Below are 17,393 nucleotides of genomic sequence, written 5' to 3' on the forward strand. Positions count from 1 at the left end.
GCTCTCCTCAATTTCATGTCTTTTAAGTATTTTCAATTTGACAAATATAGTTATTTGAACTTGTAAAGTTTTTACAAGTTTTCAATACACAGCACACAGTTCATTTAACCTAATTTGACTTATTTCTTAGTTAAATGTCATTGATTGGATTTGCAGTTGATGTTTCAGTGGCTGACATAAGATCAATTATTATCTGCAGTAGACATGAATTTAAATGAAAAATCTCAATGAAACATGGCTGAAACATTTGAAATAAAATAATTATTTACAATTGACATAAAAGAACAATTTAAATAAAATAATTATTTATTGGTGAAACAAAAAAATAAGCCACTTTAAGTTACATGAACATTAACATTAACGTATTGAAAACTATTGAACTGTAAGTTTAAATTAAATTTGTCACGCTGAAAATACTTAATATTTGAAGTAATTACAACTTTAAAAAGTCACTGGAAATTAGTTCCTCAAAGTGAAGTGAAGTTGAGTGAACAAAAAACAGGAGGTTTTACATAAAGATTTTTTTTTTTCCAGTCTTTATTCACCTTTCTAACTCCTCATAAAAATAGAAGGCTGAGCATAAGAATGACTTTTGCTCGAGCTCCTTGTTTGTTTTCTCTTTCTCTCAGTTGTTTCTTAGGTCTTTCTTTCTTTCTTTCTTTCTTTTCCTTCTTCATGGCTGCCTCTCTGGTGGGTGAGCTGTCGTGTCCTGTATGCATTGAACTCTTCAGTGATCCTGTGTTATTGAGCTGTGGACACAGTTTCTGTCGTCAGTGCATCAGTGATCACTGGACCTCGAGTAGATCCAGAAACTGTCCCGTCTGTCGACAGGTGAATTCTGATACGCATTCAGATTTACTTCGCTTAGATCAATAGCCTACACCATATTTTAAAAAATAAATACTGGTTAATATCCTTATATGTGTAGATCGCGTGTGAAAAGATCTCTATTAGGACACTTTTTAATGTAGTTATTTTACTACTGTAATCAGACGCAACATCAGTGATCATATGATTGTTGTTTCTGCTGCACAAACAAGGAAAAAAAAACACGACACGCAATGGTTGTTATATCAATATTTACATATGCATTACAGGTAAAAGACTTGGGCAAAGTTGGTTTTATATTCGCACATTCGGACCTCTGATAAATTCAGACTTTCCAATAAATGTGCAATAAATTAATGTTTGCGAATTTTAAGCAGCGACATGATATTGACAACCAACGATTGTCAACTTACAACATTTTTCGATCAAAATAGGCAAGTATTGTTTTAATGGCATATTTTCTTGTGAATGTCCACTGAATGTCCAATGTAGTGTGATTAACAAGGCTATTGAATACGGATGTCCGAATGTGCGAATATAAAACCAACTTTACCCAAGTAGGTAAAAGCGGAAGCTATTTATGTGCTGAATTTGAATATAAGTTATTTGCATTCAGCACAGTACACTGTACAACTGTGCTGAATAATAACCATGTGTTTTTGCAGAGTTGAGCAACGCAATGGCCAATCAGATTTGTTTTGTATTTGCATTTAGTTTCTGTATTTGCAGTGTAAATGCAGATGAACATATTAATTTAAAAATATATATATATTTTAAGGCTACATGCATGAATATTAATATTAAGATTGATAATTATTAGCATTAAAAAAATAAATAGTAGTATTAATTATTTATTTTAAAACATTTTCAAATGGTTAAATAAAATAGGAAGATAGTTCATTTGTTATAGGTATTCAGCAACATTTTAATGTCTTAGTAATATTTTTTTTAATGGTGTTGGATAAATATTTGCAAATGTAATGACTTCTAGACTTAATCTTGTAAAATTGATTAAGAAAAAAAAAATCAGTGCATTTCTATGTGTTATTGTAGTTATAGAGCCATTGCTTATAGATTACATCTGTACTTCAGTGGAGCTCCCTCTCTTATCTCCAAGGCATTCTCAGTGATTCTGAAACCAGGCCTGAGTGAGAACACAGAATGCATATGAATATGAATTGAACTTGTTCGCTCGTCTTGGCTCAAAGCCACTTGCTGCAAACTTTTCTTAGCGGAAACTTCACAGTAATTACAAGTGAGATAAGAAAATATTTCAAATGAAAACAATATTTTGTGTCCAATTATTTATTTCTCCAACTTAGTGTTGGTATTGAGGTAAAAGTTAATTTACCTTGGTTCACTATACAACAGTGAGTGGTCACGAAGATGATTTGAAATGTGTCCTCCCTTTGCAGCGAGTCTCTTTTTGCATGTTCTGCAGACAGCATGACCATCCTTGATTAAGTTTCCCTCAGGACTTTTGTAAAAGCCAGAATATGACCAGACCTTCAGATTTGGTCCTCTTAGGAGGCTGACAATCTCCTGTGCACTGTCACTGCATTCTGCCATGTCTTCTCGTACAAAAAAACAATGGTGCAAGCTGATATTTCACCCAAAAATGAAAACTGTCATCTTTTACTCACTCTTATGGAATAACGTCATTTTATGTTTGTCTGTCTATTTAATTTTTTAAACTATCTTTTTAAAACTTTCTTTCTATATTAAAGGTCTGCCAAGTGCAACACTTTTTTGAGAAACACGAGTAGGATACTAAAATGAGTTTCCATAAAAAGGAAAAGAAGAAGGGCACTGTCTCTGAAATGAGTTATTCATCTCCTGAATTGAGCTGCGTGTCTATGCAGAGTGATCAATCCATGATGAATCTACCCTCTGGATTCAGTGATGCAACAGTGTCTTCTGACTCCAGGTAAGACACTGGCCATTTTCTTCATTGACAGATGCTTTTATTCAAATAATGTACAATGCATTCCAGAAGCCTGTGGTTGATGAGTGAGCATGTCTCATGGTACCATCATCACACAGAGACAAAAAATCCCTTTCCTGAACGTTCATTGTCACTGTTGGGATGATCTTCCCAAACCTACTCAAAATGCTGATTCCCTTGTAATCTATTAAGAAGAATATTTTCCATGAGCTTTCGAGTGAATCCTGTTAATCTGTCTGTCACTATTTTATTTAAAACAAATTCTTTTTACTTTCACTATTTATTAATTTAATTTCTAACCGTTACTCCTCTGATCAATCTTCTCATGTTACTGCCACTTTAGGATGAAACACTTTGTTGTGTTCTTATTTCTAAATTGCTTTAGATAGAAGGTTCTGATAAATATATAAATAAAAATGTTATCAAAGGTGGGTTTAAGTTATAGACAGTAGCCTGTGCTTCAGACAAGAGACTGAAAGACAAACAGCAGACTTTTAAAAATGGAGAGGTTTGAAATACTGTTTTATTTGTCTTTTGTCAGAGATACCAGGATGAAGAGACAGAGGGCAAATTCTCTACAACACGGTATTGTGTTTGCGAAGAGTAATAGATTCATGATGCAATCCCATAACTTCAGTGATGGACCAGTGACCTCTGACCCTTCGTTAGTATAAACATTTATTAATTTACTGTAGTGAATATCAGTGTAATATTGATTTAACAAATCTAATCAACTAACACTAAGTATAATCCAAAATATGCAACATATGATTATTTTTCAACAGTAAGGAGATGGAGGGAGATTTTTCAACAGTCCTGCAGTCACACTTACTGAAGACTGGAGACCTGCAGAGAGTCAAAGACCAACACAAAACCAGCATGAAGAGCAATTATGAGAGATTATATGAGGGAATCAAACGGCAAGGGAATGAAACCCTCCTGAACCGAATCTACACACAGCTCTACATCATAGAGGGAGAGAGAGGAGTGAATGAAGAACATGAGGTTTTACAGATGGAAAAAACAGCCAGAACACCACACTTACAAGACACTCCAATCTACTGCAATGACATCTTTAAAGCTTCACCTGAACCAGGATGTGAGGAGAAAGACCAAATCAAGACTGTTCTTACTAAAGGCATCGCTGGAATCGGAAAAACCGTCTCTGTGCAGAAGTTCATTCTGGACTGGGCCGAGGGAAAAGCCAATCAGGATGTAGATTTCATGTTTGTGCTTCCATTTCGAGAGCTGAACTTGATCCGAGATCATCAGTACAGTCTTCACAGACTTCTGCTGGACTTTCATCCTGAACTTCAAGATCTGGACTCAAAGATTTATGAGGAGTGTAAAGTTGTGTTCATCTTTGATGGTCTGGATGAAAGCAGAATACCATTGATGTTTTCAGATACTCAGAAAGTTGCTGATGTGATTGACACTTCATCTGTGGGTGTGTTGATGTCAAACCTCATTAGAGGAGAGCTACTTCCCTCTGCTCTCATCTGGATCACCTCCAGACCAGCAGCAGCCAATCAGATCCCCTCCAAATATGTCAACCGGCTGACAGAGATTCAGGGATTTAATGAGCCTCAGAAGGCGGAATATTTCAGGAAGAGAGTCAGTGACGAGCATCAAGCCAGCAGAATCATCTCACACATCAAAAGAGCACGAAGCCTCCACATCATGTGCCACATACCTGTCTTCTGCTGGATCTCATCCACTGTGCTTCAAAAGCTTCTGGAAGAAGATCTGAGTGCAGAAATCCCTCAAACTCTGACTGAAATGTATATCCACTTCCTGCTGATTCAGATCAACATGAGGAATCAGAAGTATGAAGAAAGAGATCCAGAGAAACTCATGCAGTCCAACAGAGAAGTGATTGTGAAACTTGCTGAAGTGGCTTTCAAACAGCTGATGAAGGGCAATGTGATGTTCTATGAGGAGGACCAGAGAGAGAGCGGCATAGACATCACTGACGCCGCAGTGTATTGTGGGATTTGCACTGAGATCTTTAGGGAAGAATCTGTGATTCATCAGAGGAAAGTCTACAGCTTCATTCATTTGAGTGTTCAGGAGTTTCTTGCTGCTTTCTATGTGTTTTACTACCATGTGAATACAACTATGGAGGAACTGAATAATTTTGCTTCATTAGAAAATCTGCTTAAAGGAGCAGTAGATAAAGCCGTTAAGACTGAGAATGGACAGCTGGATCTGTTCCTGCGGTTCCTGCTGGGCATCTCACTGGAGTCCAATCAGAGACTCTTACAGGATCTACTGACACACACAGAGAACAGCTTAGAAAGCATCAGAGAAACCACACAGTACATTAAAGCGAAGATCAAAGATGGACATGGACTCTCCACTGAAAGATCCATCAATCTGTTCCTCTGTCTGCTGGAAGTCAAAGATCAGACTTTGTCCAGAGAGATTCAGGAGTTTGTGAAATCAAACAAACACTCAGAGAAGAAACTCTCTCCTGCTCACTGCTCAGCAATCGCCTACATGCTTCAGATGTCAGAGGAGGTGCTGGATGAGCTGGACCTCAAGAAATACAACACATCAGATGAGGGGAGAAGAAGACTGGTACCAGCTGTGATCAACTGCAGGAAAGCTCTGTGAGTGTTTATTCATGTGTTACAATGAACAGTCCTTTCTACATGGAATTACTATTTCTATTTGTTGTGCAGACTAATACATCTTGAGTGTTATTTGCTCATTTTTATAAGCTCTTTTATAAGAATGAAGTCAATATTATTGAAATACCAGTTGTAGGATGAGGTTAAGAATTTAATTTGGATCTCTTCTTCTTTCATTCAGTTTTGCTGGCTGTAATCTCACTGCTCAGGATTGTGAAATTATAACATCAGCTCTTAAATCCTCAAACTCTGTCCTGAGAGAGCTGGAACTGAGTAACAATGACCTACATGATTCAGGAGTGAAGCTGCTCTCAGATGGACTGAAGAGACTCCATCTGAGACTCCAAACTGTCAGCTGGAGATACTGAGGTGTGTAAGATTTGATCTTTGATATTTTGTATGCCCAGAATCTTGTGAATCTTCATGAATAATGCTGTGATTCACACCTGAGGAGATTAAGACCCTGCCCCTAATGAGCTGCATAATGAGCCATTCATGAAGAATGTGACTGAGTGAACTTACAAAGAATGCATTGGCTAAAGAAATGTGTACTTTTTTGCATATTTTGAGTACACAGTTATACCTGGAAATAAATCCTGTTCAAAGATATATGTGAACATCACATACCTGGCATTTGGTGTTTCTGCATTGGAGAAAAAAAAGGAAAGAAAGAAGAAAAAAAAAAAAAAAACACTTTCCTGCTGTCACTTTCCTTCCAGTTAGTGATCTCAGTATCATATGCATGCAGTCCAATGTGGGATAATATATGGTTACTATAATTATCAAATCTGTGAGATAAAAGAAAAAAGCCCTATGTGAGCATGCTGATAATAGGATCATATCAACTATTGTATTAAAATTAATACAATGTCCACTCTTAACAGAAAACACAATTTTTGTGATGTCATGCATGCACATATTTTTGCACATCATGTGAAGAAAATTTTGCATAGCCTTTTATATTTTAAATTACAGTACTGATCAAAAGATTGGACACATATTATTTTTAATGTTTTTGAAAGAAGGCTCATGCTTATCAAGCCTGCATTTATTTGATCAAAAATACAGAAAAAAACAGCAATACTGTGAAATATTATTACAATTTAAAATAATTGTTTTCTATTTTGAAATTCTTTAAAATATGATGTATTTCTGTGATGCAACGTATTATATATATTATATTTGTTACAATATTGAGCCTAAATGTTAATGTGCAGTTTAATACATTGCAAACACATTTTATTTCAGTATTCATTACGTATTTCAGTCGATCTCAATATTGCAATATAGTTTGGGAATAGCCAATATGGCGATTTACTAATGTAAATTATGTGTAGTAAACGAAACTGTGCATCAATCTGCCCCATTAATTCACACTGCGATACACAAAACTTGCAGGATTCATATTTAAACAATCTTTTTACAGTTTAATATTCACAGACAATATATTGCGATTAGAATAAAGAACTTAAGAATAAAAAAAAAAAAAACAGCGTTCACAATCATCGGCTTGATCTAGTTGATCTTCAAAATGAAAGTCGTGCTCTTCCTCTTAAGTAAATTCTTCCAGAATTATTCCTCACTGCGTCTCAAAATGATGTTTATGAATCTGACTAAGCTTGATACATTTTTTCGAGCTGATGCAGGCATTCAGTCTGTTGCATGCCTGGATCGCCTCAGAATTTGTGTTTGAATAGAGTGTGCGCTCCGTGGGCGTGGCCACATTAGCGGATAATGAGCTGACTCACAAACGTCTGACATCTCTCTCATTTCAAGCAGAGTACACAAACAGAGACTATTTGTTTTTGATTTGACTTACATTATTCAAAACCTGACATTTCAAAGTTTCTTTAGCTATATGTCTCATGTTTGTGTGATTAGCATTCACTAAGTTACAGTTAATTTTCTGAGGACTATCAGAAGACTTCATTGAGAAAGAGACTGCAGCTCGCGCATCAACTTAGTTTTCTTTATTTTGCAAAAAGCACAACATTTTGTTTTTACTGTGAGTGTACACAAATAAAAGAAGACATTTCACAGTTTTTAATAATGTATAACTCTTGTTTGTATGACCATGAAGTATTTCGAGTCTCTTTTGCACTGATAAGAAAAAAAAAGCAAGCAAAGGCGTCGACGACTTTACTGCCCAGTGAGTGTTAAATTGAATGGCCTAGAAATAAAATTAATTGATTATTTCAGCACCTATTATGTCTTTAATCAGATCCTCTCCATATTTATATTTGGATATCTTTTTTTCTCTATATAGATAGATAGATAGATCTAATTTATCTTTGTAGGTTGTCTGACTGCCAATGTGTGTTTTATAGTATCTCACTGTGTATGTGTCTTTATAGGCTGTCTGGCTGTATGGTGACAGTTGAAGGCTGTGGTTATGTGTCTTCAGCTCTGAGTTTAAACCCCTCACACCTGAAAGAGCTGGATCTGAGCTACAATCACCCAGGAGAATCAGGAGTCAAGCTGCTCAATGACAAACTCAATGATCCAAACTGCTCCCTGGAGAAACTTGAGTATGTATCAAAGGAGTTTCACGCAAGATTACTAATACTGCTAACATCAGTTGGGTGAAATAAGTTGAATTTAATCAAATTTTGGTGTGACCACTTTGTCTTAAAAACAGTACCAAAACTTGTGTGCACAGTTCTTCAGGAAATTTGTAGCTTGGCTGTTTCAGCATCTTTACGTTGCCACAGTTCTTATAGATTTTGGCTATAGTCTGTTTTCTTCTTTCTTTATGTGCAATCCAAAATTAATGATGGTGAGATCAGATATCTGTGTGGATCATACATCTATTGTTGGGCTTCGTTTTCATGCAAAAATAGCACTAGAGTATTGCTGTATTTGCAAAAGGAATGTTTTGAAATCTAAAATTGATATTCTGAAATGTATATATTGATAAAAAAACAGTAATGTGAATCTTTTAATTTCAGTCATTGTGGCATCTTCCTCAGGCTTACAGTTGGTGGCAGCAGAGAGAAAGAGTGCTGACTACTATGGAATGAGAATAAGCCTTCAGACAGTGTTGCCAGGGTTGCGGTTTTACGCACAATTGGGCTATTTGGAAAATGCAGTTGCGGGAAAAATACAAAGTTATACTATATATGTATAAAATGTACCGTGGCCACCAAAAAACCTTATCTGTAGACAAAAAAAAAACAAACAAAAAAAAACATTCTTTTACCAATGTGTGTTAATCCTTGGTATGAACACCTGGCAACCAATGGACCACTGAAAGAGCGAGTGAAGGAGAGATGGTAGACCTAGAAGTTATGCGCTTTTGCACACATAGGGAATTTTAAGGCAGGTTAATTGCATTTTGGCATTTTAGACTAAAAGTGCAGTAAGCGAATTTTAAACGATTGATATTTGAAATCAACCCAAACAAATGCAACCCAAACAGATGCGTTTTGGTCGATCAGATCACAAGTGGACGACATTGAATACAGGTGCAAATGCGGTATAAAAGGTTTTGAGCTTGTCCGCTATTGACCATTTCCAGAGGTAGTTGAAAACGCATTACAACAGATCGCTTTCATAGTATAGATGCTCGTGTGGTCGAATGTGTTCAAACAGCCACTAAAAACCGCCTACTCACTGCCTACTGACCAAACGCGTAAACATTAAAGCGCATCTGAAAAAAAAAAACATACATTTACCCGCCCATAGACCCTCCCCTCGAACAAATAAGGACTGAAGTGGTTGTAAGTGGACAAATGAGATGGATTAAAATAACAGGTGGAAACGGGTATGTGTCTCCCTCGTCCATTTGTGATCCGATCGACCAAAATGCATCTTAACACTCTGAGGTCTGACGGTATCGCCGGCGATACCACCGTGGTTTTTTTCTTATCAGTGTGAAAGAGACTCAAAATACTCCGTCAATGTTGCACATACAATTAAGAGTTATACACCATTTTAATCTGTGGAATATCTTCTTTCATTTGTGTACACTCAGAGTAAAAACAGAATTTTGTGCTTTTTGTAAAATAAAGAAAACTAACATGATGCGTGATTTCTCCTCTCCCTCTGAACGAACTCCAATCTGATAGTTCTCAGAAAATGAACTGTAACTTAGTGAATACTAATGACAAAAAAATTACACTTATGTCTAAAAAAACGTTAAGATGTCAGGTTTTAAATCATGTAAGTCAAATCGAAAACAAACCTTCTTTGTTTATGTAATCTGTATGAAAAGAGAGCCATGTCAGAAATCCGTGATTCAGCTCATTATCTGCTAATGCGGCCACGCCCACGGAGCCAGCGCTATTCAGACGCTAATTCAGTCAATACATGCATTTATTATCTCAATCGTGTATTTATTGTCTTGAAAAGTGTTTATCTGGATGTAAAAGTCATGGTTAGCGATCTCTAGAAGACATGCAGTTACTTCCTGTTTACTTGTCTTCTACAGATGAAGTTTAGATGAGTTTTTGTTTCTTTAGCGCCCTCCTGCTGCTGTATGTATTGGAAACTCCATTCATGGAATAGCCTCTTCTTCTTTTAGATGAATTTGTGGACTAAAATGCACAGAGCGCCCTCCGACTTCAAGGATGAATTGAAAACACCAGCGCTCATAGTAATGACAGTGAATATTAAATAAAAATAACTCCTCTGTATAGAAAATTGACATAAGCATATGAGAATCCAATATTTCTCCAAATGTGCATGCTTTTAAACTAAAAGCCTATATTCAGACTCTTTGCATCACAGAAATACATTATATTTTAAAGTATAATATAAAACCATTACTTTATATTGTAATAATATTTTTCTGTATGTTTCATATATCATAATGAGCTTGAGACATCACAGAAGGTTTTTTTTCACAGCCTACCTGACTGAAATGCCTCATTAATATGCAAGTCATTTCAGCTCATTACTATCCAATTCTTTTGTCTTCTCAGGTGAGAATGGCCCATTTTCAGTGGTGATTCACGCCTCCTTGCATACTGTGTTTCTTGGCAAAAAGTGTCTTACAAAAACTAAATCAATATATTGTTAAATATGAAGGAGTAGGCAGCATAATTTTTACATAATTTTGAAGCAAAAACTCTAGTCTACAACCTCCAATACCCTAAAGTCTTATGAACACAGATTTATTATACTTTTTTTGGCCTTATTTCAGTGACTTAAGTTTTTTGTTTTTTCAACAACCACGCATAAATGTTATTCCTTCAAAAACACAAACATGTACATACATGTTCCTCACATATTATTGTAGCCTAGTTTGTGTTGAATACAGTGTAATGACACTTTTTCCATTAATATGTTTATGAACAACTGAAAAAAGCACAAATGTCAGGGCATGTCAAAAGTTCTCCAGGCCCCAAATCAGCCTCAGACTCCAGAGGGTTAATGCCAGGTGGAAACAGGGCCTTAGTTGTGTGTTTAGTCATTTGTTCTTTATTTTCAGTCTCTTATGGCTGCTGTTGGTTTTTGAGCTGATCTGTCTTTGGAGCTCTGTAGATGTTAAACTTTATTATTATTAATGTTTCTTTCTGTATCTGGCTTCTGTCTTCCCTATTTGAGTGACTTGTTTGAAGAAATCATTATTCATTCATTTTAATGTGCTCACTGATATTTTTGCATTTTCTTGCACACTTTTAATGAAGCATTTATCATTTGTGGTTTTATTTGTCTCTTTCTAGTTTGGATCATGGAGACCCTTTTAGAATCACACCAGGACTGAGAAAGTGTAGGTCTCTCTCTCTCTCTCTCTCATACACACACACACACACACACACGCATATTTACTTACCTATCTAAATAGACACAGTGCATACACTTCAGTTGTATTTACACACCTCCTCTTTTTTCTCTTTTCTTGTGTTCAGATGCCTGTGATCTCACACTGGATCCAAACACAGCACACACTCAACTCATCCTGTCTGAGGGGAACAGAAAAGCAACATATGTTAAGGAGAAGCAGCCGTATCCCGATCATCCAGAGAGATTTGATGGCTTTGAGCAGGTTCTGTGTCGAGAGAGACTGACTGGACGCTGTTACTGGGAGGTTGAATGGACTGGATTTAAGGCAGATATAGCAGTGACATATAAAGAAATCAGCAGGAAAGGAGGGAATGACACTTGGTTTGGATGCGGTGACAAATCCTGGAGTCTGTACTGTTCCACCGAGGGATTCACTTCCTGGCACAATAATGTGAACAAATCCGTACCTGTCCCATCACCCTTTTCTAACAGAGTAGGAGTGTATGTGGACGTGTCGGCCGGCACTCTGTCCTTCTTCAGCGTCTCTGACACACACACACTCACACACTTACACGCATTCAACACCACATTCACTGAACCCCTCTATGCTGGATTTGGGGTGTTTGATTCCTCACTGTCTCTGTGTCAGATTACAAAACCCGCTGTGAGAAACAACTGAGACACACAAACTGTTCTGTTGCTTGAAATCTAACATTTAGAGCATCTACTTGCTAGTGTACGTCTAAATGTTGACCAAATTTGTTAACACAAGATGCATTTAAAAATAAAGGTGTGTGTGTGTGTGTGTGTGTGTGTGTGTGTGTGTGTGTGTGTGTGTGTGTGTGTGTGTGAGTGTATACAAAGATACACACAAAAAAGTCTCTGTTTTGATGAAGATGGCTATTGGGATGTCGACATTAAATGAATGCTAGAGTTAGTTAGAGTAAAGCTTGAGTATATTGAGTTTGGACTCATGGGAGAAGAAATGCTGGAGGATGATTTTTGATGTTTTAGATGCCATAAGTGATTCCAGGATTTCCTAGACTGCTTTTGGAGTAACATCTCTTTCCCTTTGTGATCCCAGAAGAGCTCTGTCCCACTGCATGTCACCAAACTACAGTTCTGAGCAATCCATATGTTTAATTTTGCTTTGTTGCCACCTTGACATGTAATGTTACATATATATATATATATATATATTTTTTTTTTTTTTTCTGTTTATATCTTTTATATTTCTTATATTTTATATTTCTTTTTCCTGTATTTTGTATTTGTCGAAATATTTTGCCAGGTAAGCTAAATATGAATAAGCTAAATTTAAGTTACAATTAATGGCAAAATATAAATGTACATGATTGAAATAAGCTGACTTCATTAGGTTGTATTAGCAAAAGTAACTTTAGGGTGAAATCGTCTCTTTACTGTAGCATCTGCACAGTGTAACACTGGGTTATTGGTTTTCTTCAATAAATCTTTACTCATGGTGAATCACATTGACTGTCTGTCATGTTACATCTATAAAGTTCAGATTAAGACTGAGAGATTCAGACACTACACACTGAGATGATGCATTGATTCAGTGTGTGTTTAAAGCACGTGAGAGAAACGACTGACACACTGATATCCTGTTCAGCACTGTTGTAAACAGGTAAAACAAGAAAGCAACACACACACATCTGACTACAGTCCCGCTCGACCTGTGATGATGCCCTACGCCACTAGAGGGAGTTTACTATTCATAGTGGAGTTGTAAGAAAATAAGACACACCTAAACCAAGTACAAACGAAAGTAAAAGAGCAGGAAGAAGAGACGCCATTTCAAGGCTGTAAACCTGTTAACTACTGTATGGCTGATTAAACAGACGCACATTTTGTGGTAAATTCAGAACTTATTCTTCATGTAACTATGCAGTGACATAAAAATGAGCTGCTGTTCTTCTTTACATGGGATTTAAAACACTAATCATTAGCCTGTATTTCAAGCGTAAATAAACTTTATATAAAATAAAACATAAATTCACAAATCACATCAATTTTACTTGTTCGCTGTACTGCAAATCTTTAGAATCCATATGTTTGCAAAGAACAGATCCAAATTCAGCCCTTTATCCAGCGATCTTCATCTTCATTTTCAGCATTGACTGTCACACTCAAAGCCTGTTATGATTCAAATTTGAAAGTTGCGCCTTTGAGAAGCGTTACAACATAATTTATGGCGCTGAAATCAACGCGCATTGACTGTTACCTGCTGCCAATATGAACGTTTCAGTACCTATCCAAACATACAAAAATGATTTGTGTCTTTGAAAGTTACGTATTAATACTGTAGCAAATTAGATCAAAAGGAAAATATGAATAATTAATCATAACTCGTTATAATCAATTATAAATATTTGGATCAGTTAATCAAATTAACTTCATGTAGCTGAATTAATATCACAATCAATCTGTTCCATGCTTAATTAATACATAACTCACATCTCAAAATTCAAATAATCATGGTCCGATCTAACACATCCAGTTTTAGTTATTGAGCACTGAAAGGACTGAATTCCCTACCAACCAGCTCTAATAATATCAGACATGTTGAAAGTTGTCAGAGAGTGAGTAGAAACATTGCCTTTCGGGCAACTTTCAACATGTTTGCTATTATTTGAGACTTCATAGCCCAGAGGAAACAAATAACTCATGCACCTTCATATGGTGAGATTACTGCATGAACTACAGTTGAATGTTTTGTGAGTTCTACACTTCTAAGTTCATGCTCCTGTTCTTATTTTTTGACAAGCAAGAAAGTCAGAGGCAGTCGTTAAGTCTGTCAATGTCCTCTGACCGAGGAAGGCAAATCAGTAGATTTTTAGACTCCAGGAGGGTTAATAAAGGCCTTCTGAAAAGAAGCGATGGGTTTCTGTAAGAAAAATATAAAACTTTATAATCTAACTAGTTTCTGCCAGACGACCGTACGCATACTGTGCAAGTGAACTTGCGCCAAAAGAGTAACCCCTGAAGCGATGTATGACGGAGGATGTAGGAGTAGTGTAAGCTTAGACGCTGTTTAAACAAATAGGGCTTGTGCAACAAACTCAAGCTCCTCTTCTCTTATATTGAAATCCGCCAACATTTTACCTTTAAAATGTCTCGTTTTAGACTTCTAATTCATGACCGGTGTTTTGTTTTGCTCTCTCCTCTGTGCGTCCGCGTTCATCATTGCGCATGTGTCAAGTCAGAGGTTACTCTTCCATACAGCCGTCTGCTGGAAGCTAGTTATTTTACTTTATACAGTTTTAAATATGGATATTTTTGTTACAAAACCCATTGGTTTGCTTCATACACTCAAAAAAATATTTCAGGCTAAACATGTTTTATGTAATTGAATTACATATAAAATTTCCATCCATTTGGATTACATAGTTTTTACATAAACAAACTAATAAACTTAATGTGATTCATATTTGTAAGTCATATGTAAATGAAATAGGTAAGATTTATCTAATAGTATGCCCAGTCTATATAACACTGCTTAGTGTTCATGTGTTTGCGCACTACTGAGTTAAAGTACCATTGAAGCATGTGTCAGAGTTAATGAGATAATTAAGTGATTAATTGAGTGATGATTGACCATTATTGAAGACACCTGATGATAACAAGCAGAATCACCAAAGGAGAAAATCACAATTTTTAAGCCACCATCGTGGAGATGAGGGTTTGCTTTAGTTGGGCTCTTGACCCTTGACTATTTAATATTAGTTTTTGTTTGGGCTGTTGTAACAGCTAGTCAAACAAACAGAAAAGATGATCAGGTGGTGTTGGTTATGTTTTCACATAATCATTATTTGATCTGAATCACTGAACTCATTTAGAGCCCAATCTCTGAGTTAGATTTACATTATTGATTACAGCAGCACTGTGATTCTACAGTAGAAGATCAGCTTTTTACAACAACATAATCTGAAAAATCTCTCAAAAGTTCTGATCAAAAAAAAAAAAAAAAAGGTAATGTGTTTAGAGACACAGACATCAAGAATCAGTCTGTGAATCTCAACAATGGTGACCATCAAAAAGCATGTTGCATTCTGGGAGCCACCAATCAAAATCCATCCATGGCTCCCATCATGCATTGCTGCATGAATAAATTATGAGCTGAATTGTCTTAGTAATTTCTTTTATTGTCACTATTTTTTTTCTGTTTTTAAGTGACTTTTTAGTAGCTTGTTTTCTAATGTTCAGAGTTTATCTGTTTATCAGATTATGTTGCTTGTCACCGTCGTTGAGATTCACAGGCTGATTCTTGATGTCTGTGTGTGCCTAACAGAAAAGCTTTTATATCTTTTTTTTATTCTGAACAACTTTTGAGAATAACTTTGGATATATTGAATCACAGTGCTGCTGCAATCAATCATGTTAATTTATCTCAGAGATTGAGCTCTAAATTAGTTCAGTTATTCACACAAATAATGATGATGTGAAAACATAACCAACACCAACTGATCATCATTTCTCTTTGCTTGACTAGCTGTTATAACAGCCCAAACAAAACCTAATATTAAATAGTCAAGGGTCAAGAGCCCAACTAAAGCAAACACTCATCTCCACGATGGTGGCTTAAAAATTGTGATTTTCTCCTTTGGTGATTCTGCTTGTTATCATCAGGTGTCTTCAATAATGGTCAATCATCACTCAATTTATCACTTAATTATCTCATTAACTCTGACACTGCTTCAATGGTACTTTAATGCAGTAGTGCGCAAACACGTGAACACTAAGCAGTGTTGTATAACCTGGGCATTTTTCCGCATACTATTAGATAAATCTTAGCTATTTCATTTACATATGACTTACAAATATGAATCACATTAAGTTTATTAGTTTGTTTATGTAAAAATGTAATCCAAATGGATGGAAATTTTATATGTAATTCAATTACATAAAACTTATGTTTAGCCAACCCCCTGGATCCAAATAGATTTTTTTTTATTATTATGGATGGATGCAAAAGTTTGTCATCTAAATTAGATTCACAAAAACAGAAAAGTGATAATTATACTAATTTTCTCTCTGTGTTGTATTTATGTTTGCAGCGTGTAATTGATGGCTTGAAGCAGAAGAATCATAATATAATTCAAAACACATGTTATACTTCAAAAACATTATCAGTGGTCCAGGCGGTCGTACGACGGGGACAAAATCTGTGCTGAATCCGACCACAGGAATTACGGCTCTCCTGCTGGATACTGAGTGCTGCACCTGTGATCATGCTGCTGTTGAGACTCAAAAAGTAAAACTGTTGTCTAGTGACAGATCCAGACTTGTTTGCTGGGATGCTTTATGGGTGCCAATAAAACTTGAGCAGGCAACGTGCAGAAAGTTATTCATAAATGACATATTGTTTCACTCATGCTATATCACAGCTCCTAAAAATGCTGCATATTTTATCTGTAGTATTGGAGTTTGTCCATTTTTCATTAAGCTTATCTTTTGCTATCACTTGCCTTTTGAAATCTTCAAAAAAAAAAAAAAAGCCCTCTCAATATACACTCAAAAAATGATAATTTTACTGTTGTGAGCTTTACTGTAAAAAGTTTGATAGTTGCATTGTTTTGAAGAATTGTTTGAAAATCAATAAAGTATCATGTAAGTATAAGCCTACTTGATAAGTGTTCTTCAGTCAATGTAACATTGGTTAGTGTCATGCACTATGTCCTTTTGTACATCAATATTTTGATTTAAACATTCGTTTGGTGTGTTGCTATTTTGAGGCAACTGAAAACGACTGCAATATATGATGCATGTATAGGGTATCAGTGCATGAACTGGGTTTTCATAATAAAAGAAACCATGATATGCAAAATGCCCTTCAGCTGCCTGCGCATGCCATATAGATCAATGTATTCTGTCCAGTGCAAAAGGAAGGCTCGTTTTGAGGAGCCTATCTTACTACGAATGTAAAGAGGTGTTATAAGTGTTTTAACAATGTTTAGCTCACGAGTTATTGATCCGGGAAATTTGAATCTATGAATATGTTGCCAACTTTACCGAACTTAACCAGTTCAAGTGTCTTTCACTTACATCAAAACCGTGCTTTGAGCTAAACATTGAACATATTTCTTTATACTTAAGTCTAAGTTCAAAATAAAACTCTATTAGCACTCCACTGTTAATGTACAGAGCTCTCTGAAGCACTGCCGTGGGGAAATTAAACAGGAAGTGTTTGTCCGAGCTCACAACAGGTTTTGCGAACACATGCAAATGTCTTTGTGAGA

General features: G+C 36.0%; 1 pseudogene; it reads left to right on the forward strand.

Moving 5' to 3' along the window:
* Nucleotides 1-81: 81 nt before the first annotated feature.
* On the forward strand, nt 82-12,531 carry LOC137031801 (NLR family CARD domain-containing protein 3-like; annotated as a pseudogene).
* The last annotated feature ends 4,862 nt before the right edge of the window (nt 12,532-17,393 follow it).

The sequence above is a fragment of the Chanodichthys erythropterus genome, chromosome 12, assembly GCF_024489055.1.
Source record: "Chanodichthys erythropterus isolate Z2021 chromosome 12, ASM2448905v1, whole genome shotgun sequence".
In the NCBI taxonomy this organism is placed as follows: Eukaryota; Metazoa; Chordata; class Actinopteri; order Cypriniformes; family Xenocyprididae; genus Chanodichthys; species Chanodichthys erythropterus.